The sequence below is a fragment of the Salmo salar genome, chromosome ssa09 (assembly GCF_905237065.1).
Source record: "Salmo salar chromosome ssa09, Ssal_v3.1, whole genome shotgun sequence".
Taxonomy (NCBI): domain Eukaryota; kingdom Metazoa; phylum Chordata; class Actinopteri; order Salmoniformes; family Salmonidae; genus Salmo; species Salmo salar.
The window spans coordinates 104,021,182-104,041,652 of NC_059450.1; the positions used below are offsets into that span (position 1 = coordinate 104,021,182).

At 44.0% G+C, this 20,471-nt stretch overlaps 1 pseudogene; it reads left to right on the forward strand.

Annotated features, from left to right (window-relative positions):
- Window positions 1–20,471, forward strand: part of LOC106566303 (sarcoplasmic/endoplasmic reticulum calcium ATPase 2-like) — a 70,688-nt pseudogene that overhangs the window by 41,604 nt on the left and 8,613 nt on the right.

A 20,471-nucleotide genomic window follows, 5' to 3' on the forward strand; every position in this document is an offset into this window, starting at 1 on the left:
TTGTCCAGGATCACGCCAAGGTTCTTAGCACTCTGGGAGGAGGACACAAGGGAGTTGTCAACCGTGATGGCGAGATCATGGAAGGGGCAGTCCTTCCCCGGGAGGAAGAGCAGCTCCGTCTTGCCGAGGTTCAGCTTGAGCTGGTGATCCGTCATCCACACTGATATGTCTGACAGACATGCAGAGATGCGATTCGCCGCCTGGTTATCAGAAGGGGGAAAGGAGAAGATTAATTGTGTGTCGTCTGCATAGCAATGATAGGAGAGACCATGTGAGGATATGACAGAGCCAAGTGACTTGGTGTATAGCGAGAATAGGAGAGGGCCTAGAACAGAGCCCTGGGGGACACCAGTGGTGAGAGCGCATGGTGCGGAGACAGATTCTCGCCACGCCACCTGGTAGGAGCGACCTGTCAGGTAGGATGCAATCCAAGCGTGGGCCGCGCCGGAGATGCCCAACTCGGAGAGGGTGGAGAGGAGGATCTGATGGTTCACAGTATCAAAGGCAGCAGATAGGTCTAGAAGGATGAGAGCAGAGGAGAGAGAGTTAGCTTTAGCAGTGCGGAGAGCCTCCGTGACACAGAGAAGAGCAGTCTCAGTTGAATGCCCAGTCTTGAAACCTGACTGATTAGGATCAAGAAGGTCATTCTGAGAGAGATAGCAGGAGAGCTGGCCAAGGACGGCACGTTCAAGAGTTTTGGAGAGAAAAGAAAGAAGGGATACTGGTCTGTAGTTGTTGACATCGGAGGGATCGAGTGTAGGTTTTTTCAGAAGGGGTGCAACTCTCGCTCTCTTGAAGACGGAAGGGACGTAGCCAGCGGTCAAGGATGAGTTGATGAGCGAGGTGAGGAAGGGGAGAAGGTCTCCGGAAATGGTCTGGAGAAGAGAGGAGGGGATAGGGTCAAGTGGGCAGGTTGTTGGGCGGCCGGCCGTCACAAGACGCGAGATTTCATCTGGAGAGAGAGGGAGAAAGAGGTCAAAGCACAGGGTAGGGCAGTGTGAGCAGGACCAGCGGTGTCGTTTGACTTAGCAAACGAGGATCGGATATCGTCAACCTTCTTTTCAAAATGGTTGACGAAGTCATCCGCAGAGAGGGAGGAGGGGGGGAGGGGGAGGAGGATTCAGGAGGGAGGAGAAGGTAGCAAAGAGCTTCCTAGGGTTAGAGGCAGATGCTTGGAATTTAGAGTGGTAGAAAGTGGCTTTAGCAGCAGAGACAGAAGAGGAGAATGTAGAGAGGAGTGAGTGAAAGGATGCCAGGTCCGCAGGGGAGGCGGAGTTTTCCTCCATTTCCGCTCGGCTGCCCGGAGCCTTGTTCTGTGAGCTCGTAGTGAGTCGTCGAGCCACGGAGCAGGAGGGGAGGACCGAGCCGGCCTGGAGGATAGGGGACAGAGAAAATCAAAGGATGCAGAAAGGGAGGAGAGGAGGGTTGAGGAGGCAGAATCAGGAGATAGGTTGGAGAAGGTTTGAGCAGAGGGAAGAGATGATAGGATGGAAGAGGAGAGAGTAGCGGGAGAGAGAGAGCGAAGGTTGGGACGGCGCAATACCATCCGAGTAGGGGCAGAGTGAGAAGTGTTGGATGAGAGCAAGAGGGAAAAGGATACAAGGTAGTGGTCGGAGATTTGGAGGGGAGTTGCAATGAGGTTAGTGGAAGAACAGCATCTAGTAAAGATGAGGTCAAGCGTATTGCCTGCCTTGTGAGTAGGGGGGGAAGGTGAGAGGGTGAGGTCAAAAGAGGAGAGGAGTGGAAAGAAGGAGGCAGAGAGGAATGAGTCAAAGGTAGACGTGGGGAGGTTAAAGTCACCCAGAACTGTGAGAGGTGAGCCATCCTCAGGAAAGGAACTTATCAAGGCGTCAAGCTCATTGATGAACTCTCCAAGGGAACCTGGAGGGCGATAAATGATAAGGATGTTAAGCTTGAAAGGGCTGGTAACTGTGACAGCATGGAATTCAAATGAGGAGATGGACAGATGGGTCAGGGGAGAAAGCGAGAATGTCCACTTGGGAGAGATGAGGATTCCAGTGCCACCACCCCGCTGGCTCGATGCTCTAGGGGTATGCGAGAACACGTGGGCAGACGAAGAGAGAGCAGTAGGAGTAGCAGTGTTATCTGTGGTAATCCATGTTTCCGTCAGCGCCAGGAAGTCTAGGGACTGGAGGGTAGCATAGGCTGAGATGAACTCAGCCTTGTTGGCTGCAGACCGGCAGTTCCAGAGGCTGCCGGAGACCTGGAACTCCACGTGGGTCGTGCGCGCTGGGACCACCAGGTTAGAGTGGCAACGGCCACGCGGTGTGAAGCGTTTGTATGGCCTGTGCAGAGAGGAGAGAACAGGGATAGACAGACACATAGTTGACAAGCTACAGAAGTGTTGTTTCTTGTATTATTGTCTCCTGTGTCTTTAGAGAACTGTTTCACTTTGATATCCTTTTTCTTCTGTCCTGATTTTCTCTTTCTTTTCTTCTGTTAACTAGATATTCTTTGTTGTTCTTCGTTAGCTAGCTAGCTTCTTCCAAAAGAGTCCCTAGCAACTGCTTAGCAACTGGTAAACAATTCAGCTTGCTAAGATAACTACAATTTTATGAAAAATAGTTATTTTCAAAAGCCTATCTTCTTTGTTTGTTGCTTGTTTTTTCTCCTATTCAGTCTTGCAGTTTTCTTTTGCTTTTTTCCGATGTACTTCACTCTAAAAACCATGTAAATTTCAATATTTTAGACATGCCCTGTGAACATCATTAGTTTTGACCCTCTTGCTCATGAAGGAACTAATTGAGTTTGATAAAGCCGTTCTGTCTTCAGAGGTTTGGACAGCATATTTCACCAACATTTTGAACATCTCATGACCCAATTATGCCTTCAAAATGTCAAATTGCCCCATCCTCATGTACCGTATGCCTAATTTGTTTAGATGTTTTGTGCTTAATCTGTGAACTACAGGTTAGAATGTAATCCATTTACTGAAGTTATCCTCCTTCAGTATAATCCACTCAACTCAGACCTGCTCTAGTTGTACTTAAAGGAAATGTTAACCCATTTTGAATGTTGTATTGTTTTTGTGCGTCTGTGTGATCTAGCAATTCCCTGGGTCATTTCATGGTTTAATGTGTATCTTGAGTTATTGGCGTTCAAGCAGGAAGAAATCCGGCCAGTATGACGTAGCACCGTGAAAGTAGCTGTCACTACACAAAGTTTAATAGGAATACGACTTTTACATGGCAAAAAACGTCTGTCATACATCTCAGATTTCAATATAGGCAGGATGTCATAACTTGGAAAGGTGTCTTCTCTCGAATGAGCCATTGATCATATTTTTGCGATATTCCTAACCTCGTTAAGTTAAATTACAAATTTCTCGGAGGGTCAAGCACATTTTTCCTATTTGTCTGCCTCGTTGGTCCTGAATGCATTGCAGTTGCCAGAGATATTATAGAAAGGAGATAAGAATCCAATAAATGAAGAAACGTACAACTCCCCACCCAGCAGACTGTCGACCAATCGTGTTAACGTTGTCATTCTGCGTCATGCGGTTGCTAAGCTATCGTCACGCAATCCCTTCTCAAAGTCAGTGTAAATGTCGAGAAACGTGCCTGTTTTCCTAGAAAGTGCGTAATGTCAGGATTCCAAAGCTATACGATAATCCAGATGGCAAGTACATTTTCTTACACCTTGAAAAAGAGTTGCAATGTTGTACTACTTGTTGACGCTCAAAATGCACTGTACGGCCCATTTTTTTGACTAGCATGGGCAACGTTTCCCATCTCCTCAACTATATCTGCTGTTGCGAATGTCAGACTCCACTCTTTGAGGCACATCGATCTGCAGGTTGAACATGGTGAGATTGTAGACTCCTAAATTGATAGTGCCGTTTGTTTGGTGATTTTATATCTATTTACTTTACTTTTCTGATATTGTCTTTGATATTATTGTGTGTTGCTTCGTTTGCTTGCTAGCCCATAGAGAGAGCATTGCTTTGTGTATTTTGTAGTTGCAACAGATGTCACAACCATTTTCCATGTTGCTACCAACTTTATTATAACGCTAAAATGAAACATTTGTTCACAGAAGTTATCGTTTTCACATATTAGTGTTATTTAACAATAGAAATGTGTGTTTTTTTGGTGGATTTTTCCTTTAATGGTCTCCCTCCATTTTGTTTGTTTTTCTCCACAGTTGGCGACAAAGTTCCTGCAGATATTCGACTCACCTCCATCAAATCCACAACCCTGAGGGTGGACCAGTCCATTCTGACAGGTGAGATCTAGGCTTTGGCCTTGTTTCTTATCAGTCTTTATGTATTTCTTATGTTATGCATGATACACTACATGACAGTATGTGGACACCTGTTTGTCGAACATCTCATTCCAGAATGATGGGAATTAATATGGAGTTGGTCTCCTTTTGCTGCTATAACAGCCTCCACTCTTCTGGGAATGCTTTCCACTAGATGCTTGAACATTGCTGCAGTTACTTGCTTACAGTTCTGGGACACTGTAAAGTCCTTGGAGAATAAGAGCACCTCCTCCCAGCTGCCCACTGCACTGAGGATAGGAAACTCTGTCACCACCGATAAATCCACTATAATTGAGAATTTCAATAAGCATTTTTCTACGGCTGGCCATGCTTTCCACCTGGCTACCCCTACTCCGGTCAACAGCACTGCACCCCCACAGCAACTCGCTCAAGCCTTCCCCATTTCTTCTTCTCCCAAATCCAGTCAGCTGATGTTCTGAAAGGGCTGCAAAATCTGGACCCCTACAAATTAGACGGGCTAGACAATCTGGACCCTTTCTTTCTAAAATTATCTGCCGAAATTGTTGCAACCCCTATTACTAGCCTGTTCAACCTCTCTTTTGTGTCATCTGAGATTCCAAAAGATTGGAAAGCAGCTGTGGTCATCCCCCTCTTCAAAGGGGGGACACTTTGGACCCAAACTGCTACAGACTTATATCTATCCTACCCTGCCTTTCTAAAGTCTTCGAAAGCCAAGTCAACAAACAGATTACCGACCATTTCGAATCCCACCGCACCTTCTCCGCTATGCAATCTGGTTTCAGAGCTGGTCATGGGTGCACCTCAGCCACGCTCAAGGTCCTAAACGATATCGTAACCGCCATCGATAAGAAACAATACTGTGCTGCCGTATTTATTGACCTGGCCAAGGCTTTCGACTCTGTCAATCACCACATCCTCATCGGCAGACTCAATAGCCTTGGTTTCTCAAATGATTGCCTCGCCTGGTTCACCAACTACTTTTCCGATAGAGTTCAGTGTGTCAAATCGGAGGGCCTGTTGTCCGGGTCTCTGGCAGTCTCTATGGGGGTGCCACAGGGTTCAATTCTTGGGCCGACTCTTTTCTCTGTATGCATCAATGATGTCGCTCTTGCTGCTGGTGAGTCTTTGATCCACCTCTTCGCAGACGACACAATTCTGTATAATTCTGGCCCTTCTTTGGACACTGTGTTAACTACGCTCCAGATGAGCTTCAATGCCATACAACTCTCCAACTGCTCTTAAATACAAGTAAAACTAAATGCATGCTCTTCAACCGATCGCTGCCTGCACCTGCCCGCCCGTCCAGCATCACTGCTCTGGACGGTTCTGACTTAGAATATGTGGACAACTACAAATACCCAGGTGTGTAGTTAGACTGTAAACTTTCCTTCCAGACTCACATCAAACATCTCCAATCCAAAGTTAAATCTAGAATTGGCTTCCTATTTCGCAACAAAGCATCTTTCACTCATGCTGCCAACCATACCCTCGTAAAACTGACCATCCTACCGATCCTCGACTTCGGCGATGTCATTTACAAAATAGCCTCCAATACCCTACTCAATAAACTGGATGCAGTCTATCACAGTGCCATCCGTTCTGTCACCAAAGCTCCATATACTACCCACCACTGCGACCTGTACGCAGTGGTGGGTAGTACTCGTCGCCAAACCCACTGGCTCCAGGTCATCTACAAGACCCTGCTAGGTAAAGTTCCCTCTTATCTCAGCTCGCTGGTCACCATAGCAGCACCTACCTGTAGCACACGCTCCAGCAGGTATATCTCTCTGGTCACCCTCAAAGCCAATTCCTCCTTCGGCCACCTCTCCTTCCAGTTCTCTGCTGCCAATGATTGGAACAAACTACAAAAATCTCTAAAACTGGAAACACTTATCTTCCTCACTAGCTTTAAGCACCAGCGGTCAGAGCAGCTCACAGATTACTGCACCTGTACATAGCCCATCTATAATTTAGCCCAAACAACTACCTCTTCACTACTGTATTTATTTATTTTTCTCCTTTGCACCCCATTATTTATATTTCTACTTTGCACTTTCTTCCACTACAAATCTACCATTCCAATGTTTTACTTGCTATATTGTACTTACTTTGCCACCATGGCCTTTTTTGCCTTTACCTCCCTTATCTCACCTCATTTGCTCACTTTGTATATAGACTTATTTTTCTACTATATTATTGACTGTATGTTTGTTTTACTCCATATGTTGTATGTGTCAAACTGCTTGCTTTATCTTGGCCAAGTCACAATTGTAAATGAGAACTTGTTCCCAACTTGCCTACCTGGTTAAATAAAGGTGAAATTTAAAAAAAATCATTCAGCTGCAAGAGTGTTAGTGAAGTCGGGCACTGATATTGGGCGTTTAGGCCCGCAGTTGGCGTTCCAATTCATCCCAAAGGTGTGCGATGGGGTTGTGGTCAGGGCTCTGTGCAGGCCAATCAAGTTCTTCCATACTGATTTCAACAAACCAGTTCTTTATGGACCTCGCTTTGTGCACGGGGGCATTGTCATTCTGAAACAGGAAAGGTCTTCCCAAACTGTTGCCACAAAGTTGGAAACACAGAATTGTCTAGAATGTCATTGTATGCTGTAGCGTTAAGATTTCCCTTCACTGGAACTAAGTGCCTAGCCCAAACCATGAAAAACAGCCCCAGACCATTATTCTTCCTCCACCAAACTTTAGTTGGCACTATGCATACCACTTCGCGGCTGAGCCGTTGTTGCTCCTAGGCATTTTCACTTCACAATAACAGCACTTTGTTGTGACGGTACGACATTGAATGTCACAACTCTTCAGTAAGGCCATTCTACTGCCAATGTTTGTCTATGGAGATTGCTCTGTGCTCAATTTTATACACCTGTCAACAATGGTGTGGCTGAAATACCTGAATCCACTCATTTGAAGGGGGTTCCACATACAAAAAGTATGTATAGTGTAGTTTTAAATGCTACTTGTCATTGCTCCTGCATCCGTAAAAGCACCGCAAGAACACAATGTTACAGGAATTTACAATATGAATCTTATTTAGCTATGCTTTATCTTTGTGTATAATTTGTATGTAGTCGCCAGTGTTTGAGTTGGGTTATATGGGCTGATGAATGGGTTTAGTCACCACTTGGGAATGACCCTGAAACAGTCAGTGTGAGAACAAGAATTTCTGAATGACTCCGTGAACCTTTATTCAAGAAGAAGTCAGCAGTTCTTAATCAACACAGTATAGAGGGAGAACAACGATAGACTGAAAGAGGGAGGCAGAGACTGACAGGGAGAGAGCGATATGGATGAGAGCGGAGAGCGTTACGAGAAGAAGCTAGTCCCGAAACCCCTGTCTTGCTCCACTGCCTTAATTGGTAGCAGAGTTTGGTATTTCAGCTGCTTTTCCCTCCTGCCATTCATGGCTCTAATCTGTCAAAAACAGTCTCTCAGCCTATCAGAACAGTGCAGAGCTTGCTCAGCTGATTACCCACTAGGCCTTGCTTCCCCCTGCAGTGCAGACTCATGACTGTGAAAGTCCCCTTGGATGCCGCATTTTGTAATTGGCAGCCCTGCTCAGTCAGCTGTGAAGTCGATCCACACCCATCTTCCCCAAAATGTCAACCCAGCACCACATTGCTCTGTGTAAGGGCTGCGTTGTTTGATCATCCTCATCCGTCTCTTTCTCTCCTCCTGCAGGGGAGTCTGTCTCTGTGATCAAGCACACTGACCCGGTGCCTGACCCCCGGGCTGTCAACCAGGACAAGAAGAACATGCTCTTCTGTGTGAGTAACTAGAAAACCATTAAATACCTCTCTCCCCCTTCCCCGTTCATCTTCTATTGTCTCTTCAGTACATCATACTCTTCCCTGTTTAGCCAACCCAAGAATTATAATCTCCTTTTCTCCACTTATCTCCGTTACATGTTCCTCTCTGGGATTTTGATGTCAGACTTCTCCTTAACCCCTCATCCTCTTCTCCAGTTTTTTAGCTGTTCCTCCCCCACTTGTTCAGGTGCCCAGTGTGTTTCAGGTTTCCCCAGTGTTATTACAGCCCTCAGCAGTGTACACCTAGTGTCTCACCACCTCTCCTCTCTCCTCCACAGGGCACCAACATAGCAGCGGGTAAGGCGGTGGGTGTTGTGGTGGCCACAGGCGTCAACACGGAGATTGGCAAGATCCGGGACGAGATGGCGTCCACGGAGCAGGAGCGTACGCCTCTGCAGCAGAAGCTGGATGAGTTCGGGGAGCAGCTGTCCAAGGTCATCTCCCTGATCTGCATTGCTGTGTGGCTCATCAACATTGGCCACTTCAGTGACCCCGTCCACGGAGGCTCCTGGATCCGCGGCGCCGTGTACTACTTCAAGATTGCTGTGGCCCTGGCCGTGGCCGCCATCCCAGAGGGTAAGAGTCACTAGGAGAGTGGGAGTGAGGGGAAGCAGTCTATAATATACAGAAAGCAATACATTGGGCTCCAGCATAGTTAGTATGTCTAACCCTCTCTTATCTCCATCTCTCTTTACTAGGTCTGCCTGCTGTCATCACCACCTGTCTGGCTCTAGGAACCCGTCGCATGGCCAAGAAGAACGCCATCGTCCGCAGCCTGCCCTCTGTGGAGACCCTGGGCTGCACCTCCGTCATCTGCTCAGACAAGACTGGCACCCTCACCACCAACCAGATGTCTGTCTGCAGGGTGAGTCCCCATCCCCAGAGCACCATGGGGATTTAGTAGGAATGGCTGATGTTTAGGAATGGCTGATGTTTAGTATTATGGCTACGTCCAACGCTCAGGGTATTAAAACTAACATGACCTTCGCAGTGAAAAATATTCTTACCTAAATCAATGATTCTAGCTTTGTGTGCTACTGCTTGGAAACACTTACCATGGAGGATCCTGGGAAAGAGGCAAGTCAAGATATGAGACCCAGCCACTGAGCATCTCAAAAGCAAATCTCCAGCTGCTCAATGCAAAAGCCAAGCAAAAAACACCTCACACCTTGCCTCCTAGGACGAGCTTTCAGCACTCTGCACTGGCAGGGCGGGGTCCAGCTGAGCCAAACAGAGCCTACAGCAGCCTGTTCCACATTAGCATATTTAACCAGGTGGAGTTTTAGGGCTATCTGAGCTCAACTTTATTAGCCTCTGCTAGTTTATGTAGCTGTATACCTGCTTAAGGAGAAGGCTATGTTCTTGCCAACCATGAACAATCCATTCCAGTGAGTACTTTGCCACTGATTTGGCATCTGAACCCACCTGGCAATAAAGCAGTCTTGACAGCGTCTACTGACAGTGTGGATTATCCACAGGGTATTGTAGAGGTTGAAAGGCAAAGCAGCATAAGGAATGATTCATTTATTTTCTATCATGGTTTAAATTAGATTAGAAAGTGGAGGATATGAAATTGTTGTTCCTATATTTATTGAATTGCATCATATTAGATTGATTATATGCATCCGCCGAACACTTTATGCCAGGGGTAGGAGATTAGATTAAGCCGTGGGCCAATGTTTGTCGGAGCGGATGGTCGGAGACAGGAACGTAATTCTAATCATTTGTGCACTGCAAATTTGAAAATAACAATTTCATACCTTTATTTCATTGAGACATGATCACTTATTTTTTTCTCGTTGAAACAGACTTCCAAAACTGAACAAATGTTTAGAGGAGTTCCTGGTGATTTTAATCTCCCCTCCCCCTCTTCACTGCCCTCAGATTTGTGATGAGTGACACACACGGTCATCCATATTTAGGGGAATGGGCAACAGGGGGTCTGCCTGTTACTGACCCCCTGAATATGGACCATTATGCATTACCACTCCCAAGCCTCTTTCCCCCATGGTCTCCTCTGCTGCTATTCTCTTCCACTGTATCACTCCAGTATCATTTCTATCTTCCTTTCTTCCTGCCTTCTCCTACTATTCTCACATTTCATTCCCTCATTCTCTTCATTCTTCTACCTCTCCCTCTCAACTCTCTTTCTCTCGTGTTTTTTTGAGTGGCCTCTGCTGAGAGTGTCTCTGCACGCAAACACAGCACAAGGCACAGCATGCACAGCATTACACAATGCATCTCCACGCAACACTGCCCAGCATAATCAAAACAGCACAGCATAACATGGCAGCATGGTTCAGTTCTTGCAATAGAGCGGAGAGATTGGAAGCAGTATCTTGTTTAAAGATATCAAAGAAATAGTTTTCCATTGCAAAACTTGCTGGCGTATATACTTCTGAACTATTCCTGTACCAATACTGCAATGTCAGAATCTGAAATTCGGCTGCTGTGTAAGAAGCGTAGCTCTCCAGCCTGCTTGAGTAGAGGAATGTTTTTCTTAATTCATTGTTTTTGGTAAAGCATCCCTGACGTCACAGCTCTTTGAAGTCTACTGTGCCGCAGGAGGGGAGAAGGGAAAGATGACACCGGTTCATACTTTTATTTTAATATTTCTCTCCATCTTGCCTTGCTTCTCTGCAGAGCCGGCTCCAGGAGATTAGTCTCACTGTGTGTCTGTGGAGGAGGCATGCTTGCCCTCTTATTCACGCTCTCTGTTTCTCTCACATGCTCCCACTTTATCTCACGCTCTCCATCTCCCTTTGTTTTTTAGTTTTTTTCTCTTTCTCTCCTCTAACCCTATCCCTGTCTGCTTTTTCTCTCCTGTCTCCTCTAACCCTGTCCCTGTCTGCCTTTTTTCTCCTGTCTCCTCTTTCCCTCCCCTGTCCTGCCGCCTTGCTGGTTTGTGTGTTTTGTTCATTATGGAGAACTAATATTCTCCCGCTCTTCCGTCACATTGTGTTGACTCCCATTAATTTAGACAGATTACATCCACACATTCATCCCAGCATGGATATGCATTAGTACCTTTGTCTAGAATACATCTCCAGGAGACCCACAGCCACCAGTAGTAAAGTGTGCTTAATCCTTAGTGTTTTTGTTCCCAGGTACAGTAGCAATTATTTCATTAATTTGCCTAAGTAAAGCTGCTATGGTTTATCAGTGCTCTATTGGTATTGTAGTTGTCTGATGTGCTGCACCCTACTTGGTAGGCTGTGCTTCTACTGCATGTAGATCAGTGGGCTCCAATCAAATGTTATTGGTCACATGTGACAAATACAACCGGTATAGACTTTACAGTGAAATGCTTGCTTATGAGCCCGTTCACAAAAATGCAGTAAATAACTAAGAAAGATTTGCTAAATAGAAAAGGAGAACACAATTAAAAACCATACATTTTGGGCGGCAGGTAGCCTAGTAGTTAGAGCGTTGGGCCAGTAACCGAAAGGTTGCTAGATCGAATCCTCGAGCTGACAAGGTAAAAAATCTGTAATTTTGCCCCTGAACAAGGCAGTTCTAGGCTGTCATTGTAAATAAGAATTAGTTCTTAACTGACTTACTTAGTACCAGTACTGAGTCGATGTGCAGGAGTACACAGTAGTGTTAATTGAGGTTGTACAGTACCAATCAAAAGGGTTTTTCTTTATATTTACTATTTTCTACATGATAGAACAATGGTGAAGACATCAACTATGAAATAACACGAGGAATCATGTAGTAACCAAAAAAGTGCTAAACAAATCAAAATATATTTTAGATATACTTGATGACAGCTTTGTGCACTCTTGGCATTCTCTCAACCAGCTTCACCTGGATTGCTTTTCCAACAGTCTTTAAGGAGTTCCCAGATATGCTGAGCACTTGTTGGCTGCTTTTCCTTCACTCTGCAGTCCAACTCATCCCAAACCATTTCAATTGGGTTGAGGTCTGGTGATTGTTGAGGCCAGGTCATCTGACGCTGCACCATCACGCTCCTTGGTCAAATAGTCCTTACACAGCCTGGAGGTGTGTTGGGTCATTGTCCTTTTGGAAAAACAAATGATGGTCCCACTAAGTGCAATCCAGATGGGTTGGTGTATCGCTGCAGAATGCTGTGGTAGCCCTGCTGGTTAAGTGTGCCTTGAATTCTAAATAAATTGCAGACAGTATCACCAGCAAAGCACCATCACACCTCCTCCATGCTTCACAGTGGGAACCACACGTGCGGACATCATCCGTTCACCTACTCTGCGTCTCACAAAGACACGGCGGTTGGAACCAAACATTTCAAATTTGGACTCATCAGATCAAAAAACATATTTCCACCGGTCTAATGTCAATTGCTCGTGTTTCTTGGCCCAAGCAAGTCCTCTTATTGGTGTCCTTTAGTAGTGGTTTCTGTGCAGAAATTCAACCATGAAGGCTTAATTCACACAGTCTCCTCTGAACAGTTGATGTTGAGATGTCTGTTATTTGAACTCTGAAGCATTTATTTAGACTGCAATCTGAGGTGCAGTTAACTCTAATTAACTTATCCTCTGCAGCAGAGGTAACTCTGGGTCTTCCTTTCCTGTGGCGGTCCTCGTGAGAGCCAGTTTCATCATAGCGCTTGATGGTTTTTGCGATTGCACTTGAAGAAACTCAAAGTTCTTGAAATGTTCTGTATTGACTGACCTTCAAGTAATGATGGACTGCCATTTCTCTTTGTTTATTTGAGCTGTTCTTGCCATAATATGGACCTGGTCTTTTACCAAATAGGGCTATTTTCTGTATACCACCCCTACCTTGTCACAACTGATTGGTTCAAATGCATTAAGAAGGAAAGAAATTCCACAAATGAACTTTTTAACAACCTCAACCTCTTTTTGACTACATCATTAGGCTGATTGAGAGAATGCCAAGAGTGTGCAAAGCTGTCAAGGCAAAGGGTGGTTACTTTGAAGAATCTCATATCAAATATATTCTAGGGAGTTTGTCCTAGCCACCGTGCTTCTACATCTGTATTGTTTGGGGTTTTAGGCTGGGTTTCTGTGTTGCACTTTGTGACATCGGCTAATGTAAAAAGGGCTTTATAAATACATTTGATTATCAATTTTTTGGTTACCAATTGATTTCATGTGTTAATTCATAGTTTTGATGTCTTCACTATTCTACAATGTAGAAAATAGTACATATATTGAAAAACCTTGAAGGAGTAAGTGTCTTTTTGACTGGTACTGTGCGTGTAGTTAGGGGTAAAAGTAACTAGGCATTCAGGATGTATAATACCCTGCTGCTACTCTGGTTATGTGAAGTGTATTTTGTGAGTGTGGTTAGTTAAGTGAATGTGCATAGAGCCAGTGCATTACGATAAATAAATAATAAAGGAGGTCAGTGTAAATAGTCCGGGGTAGCTACTTTACTAACTGTTCAGCATCATTATGGCATGGGGGTAGAAGTTGTTCAGGAGCCTTTTGGTCCCAGACTTGGTGCTCCAGTATCACTTGAGTTGCCATACCAAGCTATCATGCAGCTAGTCAAAATGCTCTCAATGGTGCAGTTGTAGAACCTTTTGAGGATCTGCGGGCCCATGCCAAATCTTTTCAGCCTCCTGAGGGAGAAGAGGCGTTTTCCTACCCTCTTCACGACTGTGATATGTTTGGACCATGATAGGTCCTTAGTGACGTGGACACCGAGGAACTTGAAGCTCTTGCTCCACTACAGCCTTGTCGATGTGAATGGGGGGGGGGTGTGTTCGGCCCCCATTCCTACGATAAGCTCCTTTGTCTTGCCCACGTTGAGGGAGCGGTTGTCCTGGCATCACACTGCCAGGTCTCTGACCTCTTCCCTATAGGCTGTCTCATTGTCGACGGTGATCAGGCCTGTAGATGTTCCTGTTGTGTAGGTGGGAAATGACAGTGTAGTGGGCAATAGAGATTGCGTCATCTGTCGATCTGTTAAAGCGGTATGTGAATTGGAGTTGGTCCAGGGTTTCAGGGATGATGGTGTTTGAGACATGAGCAGCCTTTCAAAGCATTTCATGGCTACAGATGTGACTACAGCGCGGCGGTAGTAATTTATACAGGTTCACTTGGTGTTCTTGGGTACAGGTACTATGGTGGTTTGCTTGAAACTTGTAGGTATTACAGAATAGGTCAGGAAGAGGTTGAAAAATGTCAATGAAGACACTGGTCAGCTGATCAGCACATGCTCTGAGTACCTGTCCTGGTAATCCGTCTGGCCTTGTGAATGTTAGCCTGTTTAACCTCTTACATCTAGATGTGCCGCTAGCGGAACGCCTCGCCAATATCCAATGATAGAGCGTGGCGCGAATTACAAACACCTCAGAAATCCCAATACTTCAATTTTTCAAACATGACTATTTTACACCATTTTAAAGACCAGACTCTCCTTTATCTAACCACATTGTCCGATTTCAAAAAGGCTTTACAACGAACGCAAAACATTAGATTATGTCAGGAGAGTACCCAGCCAGAAATAATCACACACCCATTTTTCAAGCTAGCATATAATGTCACAAAAACCAAAACCACAGCTAAATGCAGCACTAACCTTTGATCTTCATCAGCTGACACTCCTAGGACATTATGTTATACAATACATGCATGTTTTGTTCAATTAAGTTCATATTTATATCAAAAAACAGCTTTTTACATTAGCATGTGACGTTCAGAACTAGCATACCCACCGAACACTTCCGGTGAATTTACTAAATTACTCACGATAAACGTTCACAAAAAAAACACAATTATTTTAAGAATTATAGATACAGAACTCCTTTATGCAATCGCGGTGTCCGATTTTTAAAATAGCTTTTTGGTGAAAGCACATTTTGCAATATTCTGAGTAGATAGCTCGGCCATCATGGCTAGCTATTTTGACACCCACCAAGTTTGGCCCTCACCAAACTCAGATTTACTATAAGAAAAATTGGATTACCTTTGCTGTTATTCGTCAGAATGCACTCCCAGGACTTCTACTTCAACACCCAATGTTCTTTTGGTTCCAAATAATCCATAGTTATATCCAAATAGCTGCATTTTGTTCTTGCGTTCAAGACACTATCCGAAGGGTGACGCCGCGCGCGTATCGTGACAAATTTTTTCAAAATATTCCATTACCGTACTTCGAAGCATGTCAAACGCTGTTTAAAATACATTTTTATGCGATTTTTCTCGTAAAATAGCGAGAATATTCCGACCGGGAGACCTTGTTTTCGTTCAAACACTGAAAATAGAAAATGCAGTCTTCACATGCACGCGCACGCCCGTGTCATTGTTCTCAGAACGACCACTTTCCAAAACCCCTACTGTTTTTCGCCCAGGGACTGCAGAGTCATCATTCCCCATTCTGGCGCCTTCTGAGAGCCTATGGGAGCCTTAGAAAATGTCACTTTACAGCAGAGATCCTCTATTTTCCATAAAGAGGCTATAGAAGGACAAGAAATGGTCAGAGGGCACTTCCTGTATGGAATCTTCTCAGGTTTTGGCCTGCCATATGAGTTCTGTTATACACAGACACCATTCAAACAGTTTTAGAAACTTTAGGGTGTTTTCTATCCAAATAAAATAATTATATGCATATTCTAGTTTCTGGGCAGGAGTAATAACCAGATTAAATCGGGTACGTTTTTTTTATCCGGCCGTGAAAATACTGCCCCCTATCCTAAACAGGTTAAAGGTCATACTCACGTCGGCCACGGAGAGCGTGATCATACAGTCGTCCAGAACAGCTGGTGCACTCACGCATGGTTCAATGTTAAAGGCATTAAAAACATTTGCTAGGCTCTCGTCACTGGGCAGCTCATGGCCGGGTTTCCCTTTTTTAATCTGTGATAGTTTGCGAGCCTTGCCACATCCGATGAGCATCAGAGCCGGTGTAGTAGGATTCGGTTTTAGTCATGTGTTGACACTTTGCCTGTTTGATGATTTCTTATATGCGTCTGAATTAGTGTCCCTCTTGCTCACTTTGAGGGAGAAGTTGTTGTCCTGGCATCACACTGCCAGGTCTCAGACCTCCCTGTAGGCTGTCTCAAGCGGCAGCTCTAGCTTTTAGTTCAATGTGGATGCTGCCTGTAATCCATGGCTTCAATTTGGGATATGTACGTACGGTTACTGTGGGACGATGTCGTCGATGCACTTATAAATGAAGCCGGTGACTGATGTGGTAAACTCCTCAATGCCATCGGTTGAATCCTGGAACATATTCCAGTTTGTGCAAAACAGTCCTGTAGCGTAGCATCTGCTTTATCTGACCACTTCCGTATCGAACACGTCATTACATTTACATTTTAGTCATTTAGCAGACGCTCTTATCCAGAGCGACTTACAGTAGTGAATGCATACATTTCATAATTTTTTTTCTCCGTACTGGTCCCCCGTGGGAATCGAACCCACAACCCTGGCGTTGCAAACACCATGCTTTACCAACTGAGCCACAAGGGACCACGGGTCATTCCTACTTCCTGTTTTTTTTTATTTTTGTAAGCAGGAATTGGAAGGCTAGAGTTATGGTTTAATTTGCCAAATGGAGGGTGAGCTTTGTATACGTCTCTAGGTGACATGCTGGTAGAAATTAGGTTAAACAGATTTCAGTTTTCCTACATTAAAATCACTGGCCACTAGGAGCGCAGCCTCTGGATAAGCATTTTCTTGTTTGCTTATGGCTCCTATACAGCTCGTTGAGTGCGGTCTTAGAGCCAGCATCAGTTTTCAGTTTGTGGTGGTAAATGGACAGTTGTGAAAAATACAAAAATGTTGTATTGGTTTGTATGGTATGTTTTACAGCTTATGAGGTCGACCGATTATGATTTTTCAACACCGATACCGATTTATTGGATGACCAAAAAAGCCGATACCGATTAATCGGCCAAATTATTTTTTTATTATTTAATATTTGTAATAATGACAATTACAACAATACTGAATGAACACTTATTTTAACTTAATATAATACATCAATAAAATCAATTTAGCCTCAAATAAATAATGAAACATGTTCAATTTGGTTTAAATAATGCAAAAACAGTGTTGGAGAAGAAAGTAAAAGTGCAATATGTGCCCTGTAAAAAAGCTAACGTTTAAGTTCCTTGCTCAGAACATGAGAACATATGAAAACTGGTGGTTCCTTTTAACATGAGTCTTCAATATTCCCAGGTAAGAAGTTTTAGGTTGTAGTTATTATAGGACTATTTCTCTCTCTACCATTTGTATTTCATATACCTTTGACTATTGGATGTTCTTATAGGCACTTTAGTATTGCCAGTGTAACAGTATAGCTTCCGTCCCTCTCCTCGCCCCTACCTGGGCTCGAACCAGGAACACATCAACAACAGCCACCCTCGAAGCAGCCTTACCCATGTAGAGCAAGGGGAATAACCACTTCCGAGTCTCACAGCGAGTGACGTTTGAAACGCTTATTAGGCGCACCCCGCTAACTAGCTAGCCATTTCATATCGGTTACACTAGCCTAATCTCGGGGGTTGAAGTCATAAACAGCGCAATGCTTGAAGAATCGCTAAGAGCTGCTGGCAAACGCACGAAGGTGCTGTTTGAATGAATGTTTACGAGCCTGCTGCTGCCTACCATCGCTCAGTCAGACTGCTCTATCAAATCAGACTTAATTATAACATAACACACAGAAATACGAGCCTTTGGTCATTAATATGGTCGAATCCGGAAACGATCATTTTGAAAACTAAACGTTTATTATTTCAGTGAAATACGGAACCGTTCCATATTTTATCTAACGGGTGGCATCCCTAAGTCTAAATATTCCTGTTACATTGCACAACCTTCAATGGTATGTCATAATTATGTACAATTCTGGCAAATTAATTACGGCCTTTGTTAGGAATAAATGGACATCACACAGTTCGCAATGAGCCAGGCGGCCCAAACTGCTGTATATACCGTGACTGCTTGCACGGAACGCAAGAGAAGTGACACGTCACTTCCCTAGTTATAAGAAATTCATGTTAGCAGGCAATATTAACTAAATATGCAGGTTTAAAAATATATACTTGTGTATTAATTTTAAAGAAAGGCATTGATGTTTATGGTTAGGTACATTGGTGCAACGACAGTGCTTTTTTCACAAATGCGCTTGTTAAATCATACCCGTTTGTCGAAGTAGGCTGTGATTCGATGAGAAATTAACAGGCACCGCATCGATTATATGCAACGCAGGACACGTTAGATAACTACACATGATTGATGATATTACTAGTTTAACTAGTGATCATGTTAAGATTGATAGTTTTTATAAGATAAGTTTAATGCTAGCTAGTAACTTACCTTGGCTTCTTGCTGCCCTCGCATAACAGGTAGTCAGTCAGCCTGCCACGCAGGCTCCTCGTGGAGTGCAATGTAAGGCAGGTGGTTAGAGCGTTGGACTAGTAACCGGAAGGTTGCAAAAACGAATCCCCGAGGTGACAAGGTAAAAATCTGTTGTTCTACCCCCGAACAAGGCAGTTAACCCCCGTTCCTAGGCTGTCATTGAAAATAAGAATGTGTTTTTAATCTGACTTGCCTAGTTAAATAAAGGTGTATTAAAAAAAAACATTGTTGATTTGTTATAAAACTTGAAATCGGTCCTAATTAATCGGCCGTTCCGATTAATCGGCCGACCTCTATTATGAGCTATTCTAACTGAAGTGAGCAGGACCTTGAGACTTCCTTAATATTAGAGATCGCGCACCAGCTGTTGAGTCTCACCCAGTTCTGAATGTCCCATTGATAGGATAGTCTTGATCAGAGCTCGTCCAGTTTTTTTCTCCAGCGACTGTATATTCACCAATAAAGGGTAGAGACGATTTTATTCTCACCGCCGTTGTCTAATGAAGGTGCCTCTATATCACGGTCTTAACCTTCTATGAGTGTCTGGAATTTGGGTCGGGTACGGGATAATCAATGTCTTTCGCCTCCAACTCATTGAAGTAAAGTCCTCGTCCAATTCAAGGTTGGTGATTGCTGTTCTGATGTCCAAAAGCTCTTGTCAATCATAGGAAATGATGGTGGAAACATTATTTACAAAAGAAAGTTACGATTGGCTGCCAAAAATACAATTGGTCTGGAGCCTGTAAAATGTCCGCTTTCCGAATCAGCGGCATACAGTGTTAGGGTGATTTAGGGGATCTAGAGAACTGGTGGTTGTGTAAAGCCTGTCGCATGCTTCCCAGTCGAAACAATTTGTGCAAATTGTGATGTTTTTGTCCATTTTGGTGTTCGGCAGATTTTTTTGGGGCTGTGGTTGGTCAACTCCTGATAGCAGTGTGTTGTGGAAATTCAGCACTGAGAGAGACTTGGTCATTTCTTCAAACAATCATCTTCATTTAATATCGATTCATTATTGCAATAATGAAACCTTCACCTCAACAGCCTTGACTGTTAGGCTGAGAGCCTCCCAAACAACGAGAAACAGACATCTTATATCGGACACTAAGAATGCTTAGTTCCAACTCTCTCAGGCAGCTCAAAGAGCATCATAAGCCACTTTGGGTTCATCATGTCGTTAACAACACATGGTGTTATAACCCCCCAACCCTGGCTTAATTTCCCTGATGCCAGGATGTCTAGGAACCCTTTGTCCAGTCCATCTCTATCCCAGTTACAACCACCCCACAACCTGTCCATGGAATACATCTCCCTCAGTGCACCACTGATCATAGAATGGTATGTGGCTGTAAAGTTGTCACCCTCTAGTAAAACCCATTTCCTCGACGCCCAGACTAGCTGCAGGAAGCTAGACTGGACACCATAAAAACTCAGCGTTAGCAGACCAGTCTTACTTTTAGTTAAATATATAATCGTTCACTATTAATATAAAATAAATCAGGTAAGTATGTCATTTTTCTATCACAAGTGGCTACTGGACGGGATTCTTTAATGAAATGTAATACAATGAGAGATGACTAGTATTCATGCAATTTTTTTTCACTTGAGAAATACTGCACCAAACATCTTAGTTAATGTAAAATTGCTTAACTTGGACCTCCTCAGAAAAAACATGAATTTGATTTCTTAATGTATCTTAGATGAATTTGAATTATTTTGAGGAAGTGTACAGTATCCTGGATATGTTTCTATGGTGTTTTAAGAGGGACAACAGTAATATTGCAGCTTTTTTCCTCTTTTTTTTTTTAAGCGAAGGCGTTTTAGGGAAGTGTGTGAGGCACAGACGACTGAATGAACCTAGTATGCGAGTGCCTTGCATCCATAAGGAAACAGATTTGTGTGTGTGTGACCTGACACATTTTCTACCCGTTTGTGTTGTAGATGTTCGTTATTGACCAGGTGGCGGGCGATAGCTGCTCCCTGAAGGAGTTCACGATCACTGGCTCCACATACGCCCCTGAGGGACAAGTGTGAGTAGTGACACATACAGAACGAACACACGCGTGCGCACA